The sequence below is a fragment of the Dipodomys merriami genome, unplaced genomic scaffold (genome assembly GCF_024711535.1).
Source record: "Dipodomys merriami isolate MVZ:Mamm:240054 unplaced genomic scaffold, mDipMer1.0.p SCAF_783, whole genome shotgun sequence".
In the NCBI taxonomy this organism is placed as follows: domain Eukaryota; kingdom Metazoa; phylum Chordata; class Mammalia; order Rodentia; family Heteromyidae; genus Dipodomys; species Dipodomys merriami.
Genome location: NW_027206383.1, coordinates 135,008 through 153,510, shown reverse-complemented (window position 1 = coordinate 153,510; position 18,503 = coordinate 135,008). Strand labels below are relative to the sequence as shown.

Genomic DNA, 18,503 nt, shown 5'->3' with positions numbered 1-18,503 from the left:
CCCAGGCCGCACCCCTGCGAGCCCGGGTAGCTCAGCCCAGGCCGCACCCCTGCGAGCCCGGGTAGCTCAGCCCAGGCCGCACCCCCTCGCCGAGCCCGGGTAGCTCAGCCCAGGCCGCACCCCCTCGGCGGAGCCCCCCCCCCTCGTAGCTCAGCCCAGGCCGCACCCCCTCGGCCGAGCCCGGGTAGCTCAGCCCAGGCCGCACCCCCTCGCCAAGCCCGGGTAGCTCAGCCCAGGCCGCACCCCCTCGGCCGAGCCTCCCCCCCCCCCCCAGTAGCTCAGCCCAGGCCGCACCCCCTCCGCCGAGCCCTCCCCCCCCCCCCCCCCCGGTAGCTCAGCCCAGGCCGCACCCCCTCCGCCGAGCCCCCCCCCCCGTAGCTCAGCCCAGGCCGCACCCCCTCCGCCGAGCCCTCCCTCCCCCCCCCCCCCCCCCCCCGTAGCTCAGCCCAGGCCGCACCCCCTCGGCGGACCGAGGACGGACACCCACCCCAGCTCGGCTGGGCTTCGGGAATCTGAGCAGGGATTTCTGTGCTCTCAGATGAAGTCTAACCGTTGTTTCAGGTGCTCTGAATTAGTAAGGCTAGCGGCGGGCCCGGCCTGTAATCTGGTTACTCCGTAGGCCGAGGCTCTGAGCCAGCGGAGACAGACAAACCGGTGAGACGCCCCTCCAGTCAGCTAACAAGGTGCCAGGCGTGGAGGCGCGGATCCCACGGCGCTGCCAGCCGCAGGTGCGAACGCCGCAGGATGACTGAGTCGTCAAGTTCTTCTCCTTTTAAAAGTAGGATAAAAAAGAGTCTGTTTTTTACAAAGCCAAGTTTCTATTTAAGTGCCAATTGAAAACGATATTTTTTTTCTTAAATTCCATTGTATTTGCAAGGCGCAGACTACAAATTGAAAACCTTAGGCCAAGGCCCGAGTAACAAATAACTACTTATTTCAGACTGATGAAAACAATCTGAAAATCTTTTTTTCAAGAACCTCATGCCTTGGATATATCAAGAACTGTTACATTTAAATGCTTTAGTAAGAGTAGCTTGCTAGTTAACAGAATGCATCCCAGCTGGAGATAAGGGGTCAGAGATAAGGAACTGCAGCTGGTTTCTGGCCCTCCCACAGCAGGGGGTGTTTGGAATTGGGCCTGGCTGCTTGTGTCTTGCTTCCTGCACATCTCTTGAAGCCAGAAATTTCCTTTTCACACCTTCCCCTACACAACTTGGAATCTCCTTTTTGCAAACAGAATACCAGAAAGCACTAGAAATTCACAGTGATAGGAGGTGATGGTTTAAAAATCCAAGGGTGTGTGGGGCCTGGGGTCATTCTACTTAAGGTAGAGTCTTCTGGAAAGGCCAACCGAGAGACTTAGACTTGGCTTTCAGGACTGGCACAGCTCTGGTAAGGAACCAGGGGGATGAGGTGTATTCGGGTTTACTGGACTGAAACTGTGGAGTCTTAAGTCAGAAAAGAAAGATGTGATAAAGGACAAACAGTTGCATAGACACCCAAAGGGAAGTGACGCAAAACTCCAGAAGCTTTGGGAATATTGAGTGGGGAGCTTATTAATTTTTAATTGCCATTTGTGCAAATACTGGCAAAGAAAGCTGCATTCAGAGGACTCAGTGCCATCTGCCCATGGCCCACGGTAGGGAGGATCAGCACTGGGATCTGAATGTCACATCCCAAACCCATGTCCTGATGCTGGGGTTTAGGAGATGTTAGAGAGTGCTCAGGTCATAGTGTCTTACACTTAACAAGATCAGTGTAAGGCATGAGGGAGCCTCACCTGTCTTCTACCTTGTGAGGACATTCGGGAGGTCCCATCTGTGAGGAAGGTACGCACACCAGACACTGAATCTGCTGTGTCCTAATCTGGAACTCCCAGCCTCCAAACTGTGAGAACTTAAATCCATTTATAAATTATCTGAACTAAAGTAATTTGCTGTAGCAGCCCTAATGGACTAAGACACCATCTGTCTAAATTAAGAGGTACACCAAATGGTATTGCCACAGGAGGCAGACACTTGCTGAAGGCCCATGGTGTGTGTGTGTGTGTAGCACTCCTGGATTGGGAGTGAAAGTCTGACCTATACAGTGTCATCAAGGACTGAGTTCAAGCTTTAACGTGGAGCCATACGGATTCTTGTGACAATCTAAGCTCCAAAACTTCATGTGTCCTCAAGTTTGCAGTTGGGACAAATCTAAACAACTCTGACACAACTTCCCTGGGCAGTGGGTACTGCTTGGAGGTAATGAAGGCCTAGACCACAGGAGACTGCACATGCAGCCAGTTGATCCAGAGAACACACTAGTGGTTGAGGAGAAAACCAACGGGTGCACAAGGCAGCCTCTGCTGTTCTACATTGTGGTGGTGACTGGCTCTGGATTTAGGCCAATAGACCCAAGGTGGATGTAGTCCCATGAACTCTGTCCTAGCACACGCTCCTTCAGTCTAGACCTGGGAATTGCAGTGGCTACGAGGGACTCCTGTGGTGTGCACCTGACTTGGGGCCAGCCCCTTGGGTTTTGTGTGTGCCAAACCCTTTGCTGCTCACCTCCAGCCACAAGCATGGTGCTGGACCATCAGAGAAGGTGGGATTTGGAATAGCCCTTCAGGAGAACCCAGGTGGCAGGCCAGGCCTTATCCCCTGCTCTCCGAATGGTTTCCATTTATTCCTGAACATTGTCCTACCTCAGCCATTCTTTTAGGAGTGGCCACATCAACACTGAGGGACAGATCCTACTAGGGGCCCACCAGCCCATCTCATTTCTCTACACAGCCATTGTGGTAGGCAACTCTGACTCTGTGGCTGGCCTCTGGAAGAAGGACCCTCCCACTCAGAGCTCCTGGAAGCCACAGGCACTGGTTTGGACATGCAGCAGGTGTTCCTGGGGTTGTGGGCAGGAAGCTGAGTTACAGAGCCTGGACTGTAGGTGGTGACACTGCAGATCCCTAAAGTTTTGTCTCAGGACAGAATAATGGGGAAGCTCTGTGGCTCTCTGTAAGGATTAAGATGCTACCTAGCACCTTGCCCAAGGTGGCAACTGCCTACATTGTCAGAAATTCTGACAGGGACAAGAGACCCCACTGCCTAAGCATTTTCTTTTCTTTTTTGGGATCCTGTGGTGGGGCCTGAACTCTGGGCCTGGGTGCTGTCCCTCAGCTCTTCGCTCAAGGCTAGCGCTCTACCACTTGAGCCACAGCACCACTTCCGGCTTTTTTCTTTTTGCTTATGTGGTTCTGAGGAATTGAACCCAGGGCCTCATGCATGCAAGGCAAGGTCTCTACCTCTGAGCCACCTTCCCAACCCCTGCCTAAGCATTTTCTAAATGTCAGGCACTTCATAAGTATTATCATCATTAAAGCTCTGCACAACCCAAATGACCTAAAGCCAGAGGCTGGACGCTTGCCCTGACTTGGGCAGGAAGGGATGAGGTTCCTGTTGCAGGAAGCATTTAATTAACAGTGAAGCCAGACATTTGGATCTCATGTGAGCATCAGCTTCGTGGAGAATGTTTGTCTTGGCCTGGATTCCCCATCAGGCCAGAAAACAGAGCCCAAGTCGGGTTTGCACATGGAATGCTGGTGTTCCAAGAGACTGAGGAAAGAGGGAGAGGGACAAGGAGCAGAGGCCAGGACCTGTGGGCTCTCCTGGCAGTATCCCCATTGAGGCCAGAGGCAGAGCCTTCCCCAGAATCCCAGGAAATCGTCCATCTTAGTAGGGAAGCAGGAAGTCACGGCTCTGTAGCCAGGTTGCCCTTTGGGTGGCAACATCCATAGGTGTCCTGATTCCTGGCCAGCTCAGTCGGCGGAGGTCACCCCCAGAACCAGGGTGGACAGGATGTGCTGGATGAGCCTGACACAGGGCGGGAAGAAGACGATAAAACCACAAGAACTTCCAGGAAAAAAATAATCAAACAAAATAAACCTCCATGTTGTATACATAGCACCAGAGGTTGCTCCAAGTCCGGGTGGATGGCAGGTCACATCAGGGCTGCACTGGGTTTAGCCCAGTGAGCCAAGCTGTCCGGTTGACTTAGGGCAGGAGCAGCTCTGGCTGAGTAACCTTTGGTACTCAATGAAATGTCACCCTGATTGTGAACAGAAAAATGTCTCAACGTTGGTTGTAATGGCAACTTTATGGGACTTACTGGCATGAGATGACATGTCCAAAAACATTCATGTGTGGGAGAAGGAGCTGAGACCAGTCCACATCTGAGAACGCAGATGGGGGCAAGAGGCTGGAAATACCAGGGGCAACTTGTATTCTCCAAGACCTGAAGAGAGAAGCCATAGAACTACTGATTTAGCTGCCAGAGTTTACTCTTGTGAGGAGTCCTGTGTCCATTCCTAGCAGGACTTCTCAGGGTGACTACACGGGCCTTCCCCAGCTGACTCTCAGCTTGCTGAAGAAAGACTAGTGGAGATAGAAGTGTCAGTATTGAGACAACTTCGGCCCAGCTTCAGCCACTATGATCCCAGGGCATGGCATGCCTGTTTATTGAAATGTTCCCTAACACCTCTGCACAGTAGCCTGGCTAGGAATAAAGCCGGTAGTGTAGCCTCTCAGCTCTGCATTGTCCTGTCCAGTACCCCTTTAGCCCAGCACAGCCACTGCACCCATATCAGCCTGCATCACCTGCACAAAATGGGGGCATCATTTGTTCCTTGAACAAGAGTTAAATCGGTACATGCAGGGGTACACCTGGTTACCATGCTGCTCATCCTAGCCATTACTGCCAGGCAAATGTAGATGGCGGGGTTCTTGCCAGTACAGCCACTAACACCCCCTTCAGCACTGGTTTCGACGTGGGCCTTTTTGACTTCTTGATGTCCATGATCAGTGGTATATTACACATTCTCATGCTGTTCTCAGTGTGTACATGTGACCACTGGATTGTTTGGATACAGTAGGTACCTACCTGATTCACCAAGCCAGGAGAAGGTAGATCAAACTAGACCATCAGATATTCCTGAGCATGCTCTGGGAAGCACCAACAGTGGGCCCCTCATCTCTGCTCCAAAAAGCCCTGGCCTAGAGCCATCTCCACACTGTAGGTTGTAAGCCACGAAGGTCACAGTGTCCACAGAAAAAAATTGGAGTATTCTCAGCAGGATACTGTGAGGAGCCTGACTTTATGCAGAGTTATAAAGTATTGGCTGTGGACTTGAGTTGCAGAATGCTAGGACACTGAGCCATGAGCCTCAAGAAATGCCCAGTCATGGATTAGTTTGCTGTGAGCCTTATTCTGGGCCGTGGATGTCAGTGTACTAGTAGTACTGTGTGCTATGACACTAGTTGTGAACCTGCGTGAACCCTGAATGACCGGGCTCTGTGCTGTGCACCTGTTTATGCAGAGTAGTGGATGTCCAGCCCAGGTCCTGGGACACAGCTCTGAGCCCAAGGCTGTCTCAAGCAGGAGAGCTCAGGCTCTGAGAGCTTGAGTCTAACCTGAGTGGTGCGGCACTACACTGAGTGCCTCTGGCTGTCTTGCATGTCCTCATGCAGTGTGTGCTGCACTGTGAATGGATAAAAGCACTTTTCTCTCAGTGGTTACCACCACAGCCTAGAGGCAAAGAGAGGGCTGTAGTTAAGACATTGTGTGGCAAGGTAGCTCTCCTACAGGGAGTTCTGGGAGCACAGAGGAGCCTCCTCATGGGATGGTGGCAGGGGTGGGGAAGCCTGGCTGGGGCTGAAGAATGCGTTTGTTACTGTGCACATGCAGAACCAAGGGCTCACTCCCAAGACCCTGCATGGCCAAAGAGTGGTCGTGAGTCCCAGCTGTGCCCTCAGAGGGACCCATGATGCTATGAAGGACAAGTCACTGGGGAAGAACCTGCTCCTGCCTCTAGGTGCAGTGCCTCAGGACCTACTGGGATGAGGGTGGTCTGTGGAGCACCTGTAGCTGACTCTTGACCTGGGCACCTGCACTGTTCCCCCTACCTAGGCTTACCTAGGTAGCCTGGATAGCCCGTGGCCGAGCTAGTATGCGCACTGATGCTTGCAGGCTACGGTAAAACTCCACAGCCAGTTTGGCTCTCTGTAGAAACACTTCCTTTGTGTTCCAAAACCTTAGCAAACGTGTAGCAGGCCCTGTCTGATCTTTGTGGTTGGGGTTTGCTGTGGTGCTCACTGAACCTCAGGTCCTAGTTGTGAGGACTCAGCTCAGACACTTGCAAATGGAGGCACAATCCTTCAGCCCCTAGGCTCAAGACACCAGTGCGGTTGGAGTCAGTTTGCGTACCTGAGCCACCTTCCCTGTGCGCTGATGGTGTCTCCCAGTGTCCTACACCAGCAGCTACCCCTGAATCCCCCATCTGTTGCCAGCTCATACCTAAACACCCGCCATCTTACACCACCCCCTCCAGCCATAGTCATTTCATGCCCTGGGTCAGCTGGGCGTAGCCTCCCTGGGTATCCCTGAGTATTCCCGGGTATTCCTGCTTCTTTCCTCCCCTGTGCTTACAGTTTTCAGGGTTACCTTTCCAAAATGTGAATTAAATCCGTCTGTGAAACTTGGCACAGAGAGGCAGCATATCTGCCCCAACCCCATTGTGAGTTGATTCAGGCTACCTCTGACTCTGCTCCTCCAGCCTCTGCCCATTTGTCCCCTCTGCAGGAAGTCCTGCTCAGTGCCCCCAACACCATCGCTAAACTACTGTCTCTGTGGGGGCAGGGACAGGGTCTTCTTTGTGCACTGCCAAGTCCCTGTAGCTGGCAGAAACCAGTGATTATGTGAGCTGGTTGCTGATGAAGGGCCAAAATACTGGAGCCAGCACACATCATAGGCAGCAGGTTGGAAGACGGACATTGGAGCTAACGTCTTGGGCTAGCTTCTGGAAAAGCAGCAGCTGAGAACGCTCCTCACTCGGAGCAGTCATCTACAGCTTCACATTCAGGCAGTGGTGGCCCCATTCACACAGTCTGTGGCCACGAGGCAGGGTTCCTCAAACAAACATGTCAGGATAATCTACCTGTGTAACCAGACCTAGAAACTAAGACTGCATCTGCACTTACATCCAGCTAGAGACAAAAGGTATTATCAAGTATCTCAAAATATAGGAAATGTAATATACTCATATAATGTATCCCCTCTGTACACTTTTTACAATAAAAAACAAAAAAAATAGCTCAAAATGTCCAAAGTGCTTTTCAGATTTAATTCACGTTATGAGTATAGAAAAATGCTGCCCATGTCTGTCTATAAGCTGGCTTAGATTGCCTGGGTATTTTGATCAGCAGGGTTGATAAAAAATAATAGTCTTTGCTCTCCCAGCGTTTTCACTGTATAATTCTGTGGTCCATGGGGCTGCGGGTCGGTGCCCTTGCCCGGGCACCCATTCTCATACCATTATGCTGGGCAGCAGTGGCCACTAGGCAGTCCCATGTGGATGGGTTTCTGGCTTCTCCCAGCTCATGTTGTCTACTCCTGGAATCCACACTGGAGACTGGGAGCGGGGGGCTGTCCTCTCTGTCTGGACACATGGACTGTCAAGCTCTCTCAGATGGCCATGCACACTCACGCACAGCAGTACTGGTTGTCACTCCTGAAGAGGTGAAGTCAGTGCAAATTTAAAATGTTTCATAGTCTTCAAGGAATGAAACCAAACAAATAAGGCCGAGTTAATTTAAACAGGAAGCACAGCTGTGGCTCAAGGTAGAGCGAGCACTAGCCTAGAGAAAGCTCAGGGACAGGGCCTGTGCCCTGAGTTCAAGCCTCATGTGCACATGGAGACACGCGCGTACGTATGCGCGCGCGCACACACACACACACACACACACACACACACACACACACACACACACACACACACACACACACACACACACACACACACACACACACACACACACACACACACACTTCAGATATGGGGATATCTCAGAACATGCCTGCCACTGTGCTTTGCAAATGAGAATGTATTAGAATAAGAGGTCGTAAGTAATAGGCAGCACTGGGCACTACCAGACTGGAAGAAAGGGCTGTCATTCCCTAAACCCTGTGGCTCCTGGAAGTCTGTCTCAGCCATTCAGCAAGCTACAAGTTTCAATCAACCACTAACAGATTTCTGTTCTCTGTCGACCGGTCTGGGTTTTCTGTGGCTACAGCTGAACACACTACAGCTTGGATGATGTATAAAGAAGTTATGTAGCACATGGTTCTGGAGGCTAGAAACCTGAGTGCGTCGCACCAGTATCTGGGAAGGCTATAACCTGGAAAGTATATCACATGTAGAGTATGCTATTAGCAAGGTTTGTTTTTTTAATCTGAATTTGTTTTTCCTTCTGAGATAGGATCTCATGTTGCCCAGGTAGGACTTGAGTGCCTAGGCTCAAATGACGCTTCTATCTCAGCCTCCCAAGTACCTGGTCCTACAAACACGAGGCAGCACAGCCAGTTCCTGCTGCGTATAAGCTTCTGATGACATCCTCGGACGACCTCGTGGAACCCTAATTACTCCAGAGGACCCACCTCCAAATAGCACCAACAGATGTATGGCTTTGGGGACACACCCAAACCACAGCACAACTCACACACTGGTTGAGGGACAGGTTTGCATTTTTCCTTAAAAAAAAATTGCCAGCACTGGTCAAAACCCTGGATGTGCTATAAACTCCATAGTAGTGTCTAGGAATTTAGGTTTCTTGGTATGAGGACCCCGGTTTTGTCTGTACTGGTGAGTCAGAGAGTTGCAAGATTTGGAGGATGCTGAGAGGGATCTTTGCAGATCTGAACAAATGAAGGGTTTCGTGAAAACCCACCCTCCAAGTGCCGACTTCAGCACAACAAATGGCAGTAGATACTGTTGGTGGAAAGTGTCATGGGGAATTCAGCTGGTGGAGCCTCGCGATCATGTTTCTGGGCCAAGCTGGCATGGGGCTCACATCTGGGAGTCATTCTGGGATATCATCCTGACGCAGGGTGCTGGAGGATGCACTAGTCAGGGCTTCCAGCCACTTGAGCCGTGGGAAGGTGGACAGGACATCACCAAGGAGGGAGTTCTGTCTCTGTTCTTGACACTTCTTGTTCCAGTGTGTTTCATCTGTGACCGGGATGGGTAAGCTCCCTGCCAGCCTGGTGAGCTCGGGCAGATCAGAGACTGAACTCCACCTTCTATGGGACTGTGGACCTGTTGACCAGCTCACCCAGGTTGACCTGGAACTTGCCTCGTTTTAGTACAGAAGATCTTAAATCCACAGAGCTCCTGGGTCTTGGGCAGTGAGCCCAGCAGCCAGCAAAGGACCTGGGCACAGTCTACACCAGGGGACATGGCACTGTCATGTCAGCATGGGGAGCGGGGCAGGCAGAACTGAGACCTAGCCACCCAAGGGGAGAACGAGGGCACAGCTGGTATTTGGGCCTAAGAGGTTCCTGGGCCAAAGGAAACATGATGTATATGCTGAGCTATTTGCTGTTTTTCTAGAGAAGCGGGATTTTTCCTGCCCAGCAGTGTTCCACCTCTCCATGGACTCTAGCCAGGTCTTCCTGTCCCATTTGAGCTGTACTCCCTAGAATTGATGCAGACGCCATCACCGAGGACTCGGGCCTGCAGGGTTCCACCTGCTTCAGATACTATTGCCAATATATATCGTATGTGTGCATATACAAAGAAAACATGTTTTCATCTCAGGCTTGGCCCAGGGTACCACATGCTAGAGGTTTCCATCTGAGTGTTCTTGGTTCTCGTCTACCCACCAATGGTGTATGGGTGTTCTTGCTCAGAGCCACTTGCTACCACAGCAAGAGGGGGAGACATGCTGCTAGGGATCCCTCATCTGGGCCACACACCATGGGCAGCCCTCGGGTGTGTGCCTGCAGGGTGAATTTTTGGACCAGTTTCCCTGCCAAGGAGGTGATGGGCTGGACCTGCATGCTTGAGCGCAGCACAGACTCACCTGTCTTCACCTCTGGCTTGTGTGCTGGAAACAGTGGATGACTGGGGTAGGATGCGCGGTCAGGTCTCTGCATCGGAAGGCCAGGCAGGGTTCTCTTGGAACCTGCTTCTCCTCCATACTGTGGTCACAGAGAGTCCATGGCATCCCTCCTCACCAGCCTCTCTGGTTGCATGGGGCTTGGGCCTAGGTGTGTGAGGCCTACTAGAAACTGGCTTCACACCTTCTATCTAGCCAGGTCTTGTTGCTGGAGGTTGTCACTTGAGTGAGGTCGGCTGAAGACTGGAGCCTCTTGCTTGGCCCAGCTAAGAAAAGTCTAACGTAGTTCTTTGGGGCATGAAGCGGGCTTAGGTCAGATTTAAAATGACAAGACACAGTAAACCCACAATGGAGGCATTTGTCCACAGGGTGGATCTGTATCTTGGAACCACAGAGGTTGGGAAAATCTCAGCTATTTTTGCCTTCTGAGGTTTAGTACTTCCTGCTTGGACCATTTTGGAAGTACAGGAAACACATGAGGTTTAGCTGAAGGAAAGAGCTTCCCGAAACCTGAGCCTGCCACGGGTATGAAACAGGCTGAAGTCCCTTCCACAGTAGCCGTGTTGAGGAGACCAGCAGGGCCCTCTTCACACAGAAGAGGCATCGTTCCCAGCTAGCCCTTTTCAGGAGGAAAGCTTTGCTAAAGTTTGCCTAAAACCAGATCTTAAAACGGGAACTGACCAGAGTTGCTTATGATGTGTGGAAATTATGTGTGCACAAGTAGAGAAAATAGGGAACAAATGCTGAGTAAAACCCACACAGTTGGCAATGTGTGGGGAAAACAGCCCCACAGAGCTCTCACCTTGACGGTCTTTAGCCCCATGACAAGGGCCACGACGTGTCACCCCAGGGAGGGCTCTGGTGGCCCTCCCCTCTCACAAGTGCTGTCATGCAGTCCTGCCCAGGGCTCTCTGAGCTGGACATTTCTGGGAAAGGATCAGACCCTGGCAACTACTCTTCCCTGGCACAAAGTTAACTCGGGTGCTAGAGTACTGGCGTACCATCGGCCTGGAACCAGGCCCATAACCAGTCCTTCCTCCCACCGCCTGGCCCTCGAGCACACCAGTACCTGCCTGCACAGGCTTCTACGTGGCATCACGTGCTGCCATGCTGGTTTGCCCAGTGGCTCCTTCCCTGCCCTCCGAGGCAGGAAGGCCAGGGCTGGCCTTTCCCTCGGGTGGGCTGTGAGCACAGAACCTCCCAGGTCAGACTAGGGCACTTCCTCAGAGAGAATACTGCCGTGGGGCCCAAGCACGGGGAGAGACTCAGGGCCCCAGGGCCAGGTGAGACCAGCAGCACAGCTTCCTCATGGACATCACCCTGGGGGCTGAGCTGAGGCTGATAAGGCCTTGCTGGGCCCCAGGGACCAGGACACACCCTCTAGGGGATGGGGGGGGGGGACACGGGGATGCAGCTCCAAAGCCTTCTGGTAGAAAAAGTGAAGAGTCCCCAGAGGCGGGGTGAGACAGACCGTCCATTGATCCGCACCGCTTGACCACCTTCCTGAGGATAGTTTGGCCTTTAGGCTCCCAGTTCACTGGCTAAACTGATGGTGTAGGGTCCATGGGGCCCCAGAATCTGGAAGGGGACGATGAGATGTGCAGGCCTGGAAGGTGGCCAGGAAAATGACCTGTGGACATTTAGATGCTAGTCACTAGGAGATGGCAGCCGCCCTGCCCACCCTCACTTGATTCAAGGAAGTGAGGACAGACAACATTCCCAAGTACCCACAAGAGGACTTCCTGTAAATGTGGTACCTCTACACAGTGGGATTTTACACCTCCATTAGAAAGTACGTCATTTGCCGGGAAATGGATGGACCTCATGGTAAGTGGGGCAAGCCAAGCTCTGAGAGACAGACGGCACATGTTTGCTCTCATATGTGGAAGCTATGGAGGGCATAATAAATTATACAGGACTTCAGGCACTCACACAGTGAGACCGAAGGAGGATACTCTTAGGAGAGGATCACAAAGACTCAATGCCTGTATGCCTCTGAGCATATAAAAAAATATTTGTCAAAATGACCTCCAGGAAATGAAGACAGGGTTTCTTTCTTTGTTGCTGTATTTCCTTTCTTTTCTTTTTGTCATGTTTGTTCATTGGGACGGCACAGAAATGATGGGACAGAGGCTGAACAAAGGCAGCAGTGGTACTCACTAGACACTGGGAAATGACCTGTACAACTTGAGGGTAGGAACAGGAGGGAAAAACTGGGAGAGAGAAGGAAGGGATGACATTGTACAAAAAGAAAGTTACTCACTACCTGACTAATGGAACTGTAACCCCCTCTGCACCTCACCTTTATAATAACAAAAAACTAAGTTTGTAAGGGCACAACGGGGAGGCTTTCTGTTGGCACTGTTCTCTCCTTCCTCCACTGTGCTGCCAGCCAGCACCTTGCTGGGCTCTGTACCCCTGGGTCAGACCTGGACCCTGGCTCGTGAAACCATGCCATCCATCCTCCAACTTTGCAATGTGCTTTTTGAAACTGAGTTTGGAGTCCAGATCCTGCCCCATGAACCAGTACCAGCATGAAGCCCACTGGTGCTCCACAGAGAGCACTCTGTAAGTCGAAGGTGAATGAGAATCCTGTGGACCAAACCCCATAGGAACCCTAAACAGGCCCCGTGAGTGCAGCACAGGGAGGCCCAAGAAGACACCAGCCACAGGGCCAGCTGGGAAGTCATAGGAAAAGCCTCCTTTCTCCCCACACCTCCAGAAGGACTGTCCTCCCCTGTTATTGATAGGCATATTCCTGTTTCTAGTTAGGAAGTATACTCCAAAACATTTCAGATAAGCTGGGCGCTGGTGGCTCAGGCCTGTAATCATAGCTACTCAGGAGGCTGATATCTGAGGATCATGGTTCAAAGCCAGCCTGCGCAGGAAACTCTGTGAGACTCTTATCTCCAATAAGCCACCAGAAAACCAGAACTGGCACTGTGGCTCAAGTGGTAGAGCACTAGCCTTGAGCTGAAGAGCTGAGGGACAGCACCCAGGCCCAGAGTTCAAGCTCCACAGCTGGGGAAAAAAAAAAAAAAAAAACATTTCAGATAAAGCTCCAGACTCAAATCCTAATATCTCTACTTGTTTTCTTGAGCAGGAGGGAGAGTACCAGACTCAACAGGTATACAGGATGTGGGCGGGGGGGGGGGGGGGGGGGGAGGGGAGCTTGACAGGCTGAGGATAAAGAGACTCCATCCAGCAAGTACTGAGGAAATGGCTGGCCCTAGCAGCTTAGCTTCAGCCTGGGGTGATGGGCCAGGGCTCTGGGGTTATGGCTGGGCAGTGGAGACGTTGGGAGCCGAGGGCATCTGTGCTCCAAGTGCCGCAGACAAATGGAAATCTCACCTTGCTGCTGGGCAGTAGTTGAGTCCTCCATTTGCCCTGGAGCTGCTCTCTGACCTCATCAGCCCACCAGGTCCCACGCGACTCCCCAGTGGTGGGCATTCTTGGGGTCCTGCATGCTCCTCACTTGTCAGCAGTGCCCAGGCCTGATCGTAGGCAGGGCCCCGGCTGGAGTTGCCTTTCCCTTCAGAACCTGGATAATCAGTCTTTCTCCTTTATCTCCCCTTCTTTTGAACTTTGTTTCCTGCCACACAGTAAAGCCTAACCATTGCAGAAAAATTGAGGGGCCCGTAGGTTGCATCACGTATAAGCCACGGGTCAGTCTTTGGGAAGACGGACTGGTTGTTAAGCACTGGTGTCAGAATGTGTAGTTCTGTTCTGGCTGGCATGGCCTCATCGTTTTCCTCCTCCTGTGGCACTGTGGCATATGCTGCCCTTCCCCAGTCTCCACCAGGAGCCCTGCAGGTGTGTGCCCATCAATGCTGGCTGCAGGGAGGCTCAACACTGGGGTCTAGGCCCGAAGGCCTTTGGCCAGGGTCCAGCTCCTGCCTAGCCTGGGCCAGGCAGAACATCTGTGGAGGACCCAGTCTGGTGAGGGAACAGGGCACTGGGTGGGTATGAGGAGTAGAGGGCTGGGGTCTGTAATGGCTCCGTTGACTCGGCTTGGTTGTCTTTATTTTGTCTGTTTTTTGCAATACTGGGGTTTGAACTCAGGGCCTTGTGCTCGCTAGGCAGGCCCCCACACCTTTCTTGTACTGGTCACTTTTGAGATAAGGTGTTGCTTCCAGGATCTGTGTTTTTTAGGTGTCTTCCTGTCTCAGTCACTGTGGGGTGACGGGTGTGAGCCACCTTGCCCAGACATCAGGTGAGGAGGGTCTCATGGACTCCCACACCACCTGACCCCACCCTCCCAAGCGGCTAGGATTCCAGGCGTCAGACCTCAGCAGCAGCCTCTCCTGTGCCTGTCCTGAGTCTGAACTAAGAGCTGAGTGCTTAGTCCACGATCCTCAGACAAAGGGGCGTCTTTGTGCTCTCGCTTCCAGAAGGTTCTGTGGGACACAGCGCTGGCTTTGGGGAGAGCAGGGGAGAGCTGGGGTGTGACTTGGACGCCTTTTCTAGGGCCACGTCTCAGGGGCCTCATCACCTGCCCTCTGCCCTGAGGTCCCCTTGTCTCTAGAGAGGGGGGAGGCTGAGGAGAAGCCCCATCCCGAGGGTCAGCCTGAGCTCCCCTCCCCGAGACCTTCGGCATACACACCGGTGACGTGGCTACGGGGCTGGGGACACGCTGAGCCTCCCTGTCCTCTGTGCTCTGGTTTGGGGTGAAACTGTCCAGGGGACCCCTGGGGAAGTGGGTGCGAGGCGCCTGCCTTCTCCCGGTCTCAGCATACTTATCGAGGGCCTGTCCTCAGGGCACCCTCTTCTTGGCTCTCTTTCCCCAGGGATGCGGGCCTGCTGTCAGTCCTCCAGGTGGGGGAGACCTTGAGCCGCCCTGGCCTGGGCTGGCCTCTTCCCCAGGACAGACCGGATGGGCTGATGACATGGGTGGGGACAGACCTCACTGACAGGTTCTCCGTGGAAGGTGTTTACAGCTGCCACCTCTGGCCTGAGTCACCAGTGCTCAGGCTTGCCTCTGTCTGCTGTGGAGCGCCCATCCAGTTCCTTTCAGCCGATCCACACCCACAGAATGGAGGAGGGAGGTGGCGTCAAGGCCCTCCTCTGTGTATGGGCAGCTTCCTGGCTGTGCTCCAGGCAGATGACTGCTCAGTTGCAGGGTTCAGGCTCCCTGAAATGACTGGCCCAGAGGGCTCTGGCTCTGTCCAGTGAGGGCACTGAGCTGTAGAGACCCTCGTGGCCTTATTCAGGATAGTGCTAGGCACAGAGACCAACATCCCCGGCTACCCATAGTCTCTGCTGTGTCTAGGAGGTATCTTCCTCTGCATAGAACCAAAGACTAGGGGGGCTGGGAAGGTGGCTCAGTGGTAGAGTGCTTGCCTTGCATGCCTGAGGCCCTGGGTTCGATTCCTCAGCACCACATAAGCAAAAAGAAAAAAGCCGGAAGTGGCGCTGTGGCTCAAGTGGTAGAGCGTTAGTCTTGAGCTGAAGAGCTGAGGGACAGCGCCCAGGCCGAGTTCAGGCCCCACGACCGGACCCCCCCTCCCCAAAAAAAGAACCAAAGACTAGGGTTGGCAGGAGTCTTCCTCGTATCTAGACACTTGCAGGAAATTAGGGGCTTCTGCCTGGCAGTGATCGCCAGTCCTCCATCTGGACCCAGGTGGGTCCCGGCAGCACTGGCTTCCAGGATACAGATACAGTCACTGCCTCCCCTTGGGCCAGCACCTGTTCGGGATGGTCCGAGGCCAGACATAAGGCCCCATGCCCCTGTAAACCCTTGGGGACTGCTGCCCTCTCACTGATCAGCTGATTAAGAGCAGATGGAGACTCCCAGATGGCCCAGTGCCCACACTGAGAACATGAGCCACAGAACACACTTCCCCACACTGATGGTGGCATCTCTGTGTGGCTCCTTGTCTGTGGCGTGCGCTGTTAGATCAAGATACATCACTCTTGTAGACACGGTTCTTGCCCAGTGTTTAGGACCAAAGAGTCATAAACTTCACAGCCCCTAAGTGGCTTGGGGAAAATATCTGTGTCTACTCAAGCAAATTCACCGACCGCAGCCCTTATTACCTGTGAGATGAGAACGTACAAGGTTCTGATATTTCAGGCACACACCTAGGGCATCTGGCAGGAGACAGTCCTGTTCCCTAGGAGAGTGGGAGGCTCGTTCCTTCTGGACTCGTCGGCTGTGTTCCTCCACCGCAGTGAGAGAGCTGGACCCCTGCCTGGTGTCTTGCCAGGCCAGCCGGAAATACCTCGGCTCTGTCTCTGCCTTCCAGCGGCCTCACCACACTCCACTCTGTTCCCTGGGCTCACTTCTTGCTGCCTTCCTCTGCTTACCAATATTCTTAGCTTTTCCAGGGCCAGGTGCCCATGAGCATCCTTGGGAAGGGAACTTATCCTCAGTTCCAGCCCCAGCGCTCAACTTCTCTACATGTCTGGCTAGGGCAGAACTTTCTAGCTTCCAACTTTACCACTGGCCTCTGGATTGTGTCATCAGCTGGTTCAGGACAGTGATCCTGATGCCCAGGGACTGGGCGCATGGATGGCCGAGCACTCCTCCATGCGGTCCTGGTCCCGGCCTCTGTGTGTGCCTGGCAGGCCGTATCTAGGGTCCACTTGCCTGTCGAGCTTCTGCCTCCACATGTGTTATCACCTTCTGCCGTCGCTACCCCTCCTTAATTGTGGCAGATGCTTGGCCAGGAGGAGGAAGGGGCCAAGTGTGGGATTGGTGAAGCAGCGGCCACACACCACAGCGATGACAGGGATAATACCACTTGAACTGCCCAGACTACAGAGACGCCACAGAGTGTGCACTCCAAGGGTGCACGCCGGTCAGAGCAGGCCTGAAGTCTGATCTGGGGCCATGACAGGGCCTGAGGCTCAGGCTCATGACTTGAGGAGCTTTTTGGTCAGCTGCTCCAGCTGCAACTCTCTCCCCCTTTTCTCTGACTCAGACAGCAAAACATGCTGGCAAATGAGGTTAGGGAGGAGCTAGGTGAAGAATTACACATTGAAGGTTACTGGGTTGAAGCTGGCTGGGCTTCCATGAGCTGTTTCATGTCATAATTACACGTTACTGTAGTTGCTAAATGTTAAATTACAAGCGTTGGCTCTGGGTGCATCATCTGACCACGGTCCTGATAAACACGTCCCTGTGAGAAGGTCAACAAGTGGCCTGGAAGGGGACCACTGGAGTGACAGAGGACTGGGGGTCAGGGCTGAGCAAGACAGTAGGATGGGTGTCCTCACACGGATGCCAAGGGAAAGCAAGAGCCGCGGCCGGCAGGCCTTCTCATGGTTTAAAAATGCGAAGAAGGAAACTACTGTCCTCATTTGGGAGAAACTCCGCATTTTTGTGGACAAGCCTAAGGGAGCACAGTGATGCTCAGTGAGCAGCTTCAGATGACTGCCACTTTGGATGACAGAAGAGCCGTCAGTATACCTTCCAAGCCTCAAGACAACAGAACCTACAAGCACTTGCCATCTGTTGGGCTGTGCCTGTGGATCAAGGTCTCATTGCTGTTGGGGGACATGTGAGCACCCATGAGTGTGGAGAAATAGCCGGATGGAACTCTGAGAGATCTCCAGTTACTAGCTCCCATCTGAGAATAAGGTGTAGTACCTCGATATGGAGAATTCCGTATCACTTGGGAATTGAGAGCTGCTCTTCTGTAGGTAGCTGAAGTTTAGAAATAGACCCCCAACCCCACAGCCTGTGGGATCCAGACATCTGAGCCCTACCGCCCACCGCCCACAGGGCTTATGTGTACCTTAGTATACAGAAAGTCTTCAAGAGGTTTATTTCCCTAGGCTTAGCCCCCCTGAAATGTGCCAGCCTGCAGTTCAGACACACATACAGATCAGACAGACAGACAGGCAGGCACACATACCCACACCCTTCCCTCCCCCTCCCCCACAGCTTGAAGATGCCACTCTGATCCCTAAATGTGGAAGTTCATGTCTTGACATCTCTGTCTTGGACTTGGCCGGGCACAGGTCAGGGTATGCAGCGGGAATTATCCTACCCTCTTCAGGAGGGGACTAACTGTGGCAGGTGAATCTGTTCATGGAGGTAATAGCTTGACATGCAGCTAGACGCTAGATAGGGCTGTCAGACGTGCAGAGAGCCAGCAGCATGAGTGTAGGGGTGAGCAGTAACTGTCCACCCAGAGCCCTATGGGGAAATGCTGCAGATCTCTGTCCAGGAGGTGTTGAGTGAACGGATGGATGAAGAAGGTGTGGAGCTGAGGGACTGGCCCCAGCTTTGGGCCATGGACTTTACTGGTTTGGTGTGGGTGGCAAGTGACTCAGGCAACATGGAGAAGAGCACAAATGCAGGATCCAGTGCCCACTTGACTCAGCCCTGTGGCCATTCTGAGCCATGCCTCAACTCAGACTCACATGGGCCTCCTCTGTGGTAGCGAGGACACACTTGGGATGAGCGTGGGGATCTGCTGTTAACACCACTGAGCCTGGTTATGGGACTCCGGCAAGATAATCACTAGATGGGAAAGTTCCTGATCCTGCCCCCAGATTCCCTGATAGAGAGAATGGAACTCTTCCATTCTGCCACCCAGCCACAGCATTCTGATGGGCCATGGTGGA

At 53.1% G+C, this 18,503-nt stretch overlaps 1 protein-coding gene across 1 annotated transcript in view; it reads left to right on the top strand.

The window, feature by feature from the left end:
* LOC138818858 (meteorin-like protein) overlaps positions 1-18,503 on the top strand; it is a 38,515-nt gene that overhangs the window by 601 nt on the left and 19,411 nt on the right. The gene's annotated exons all lie outside the window — the stretch shown is intronic.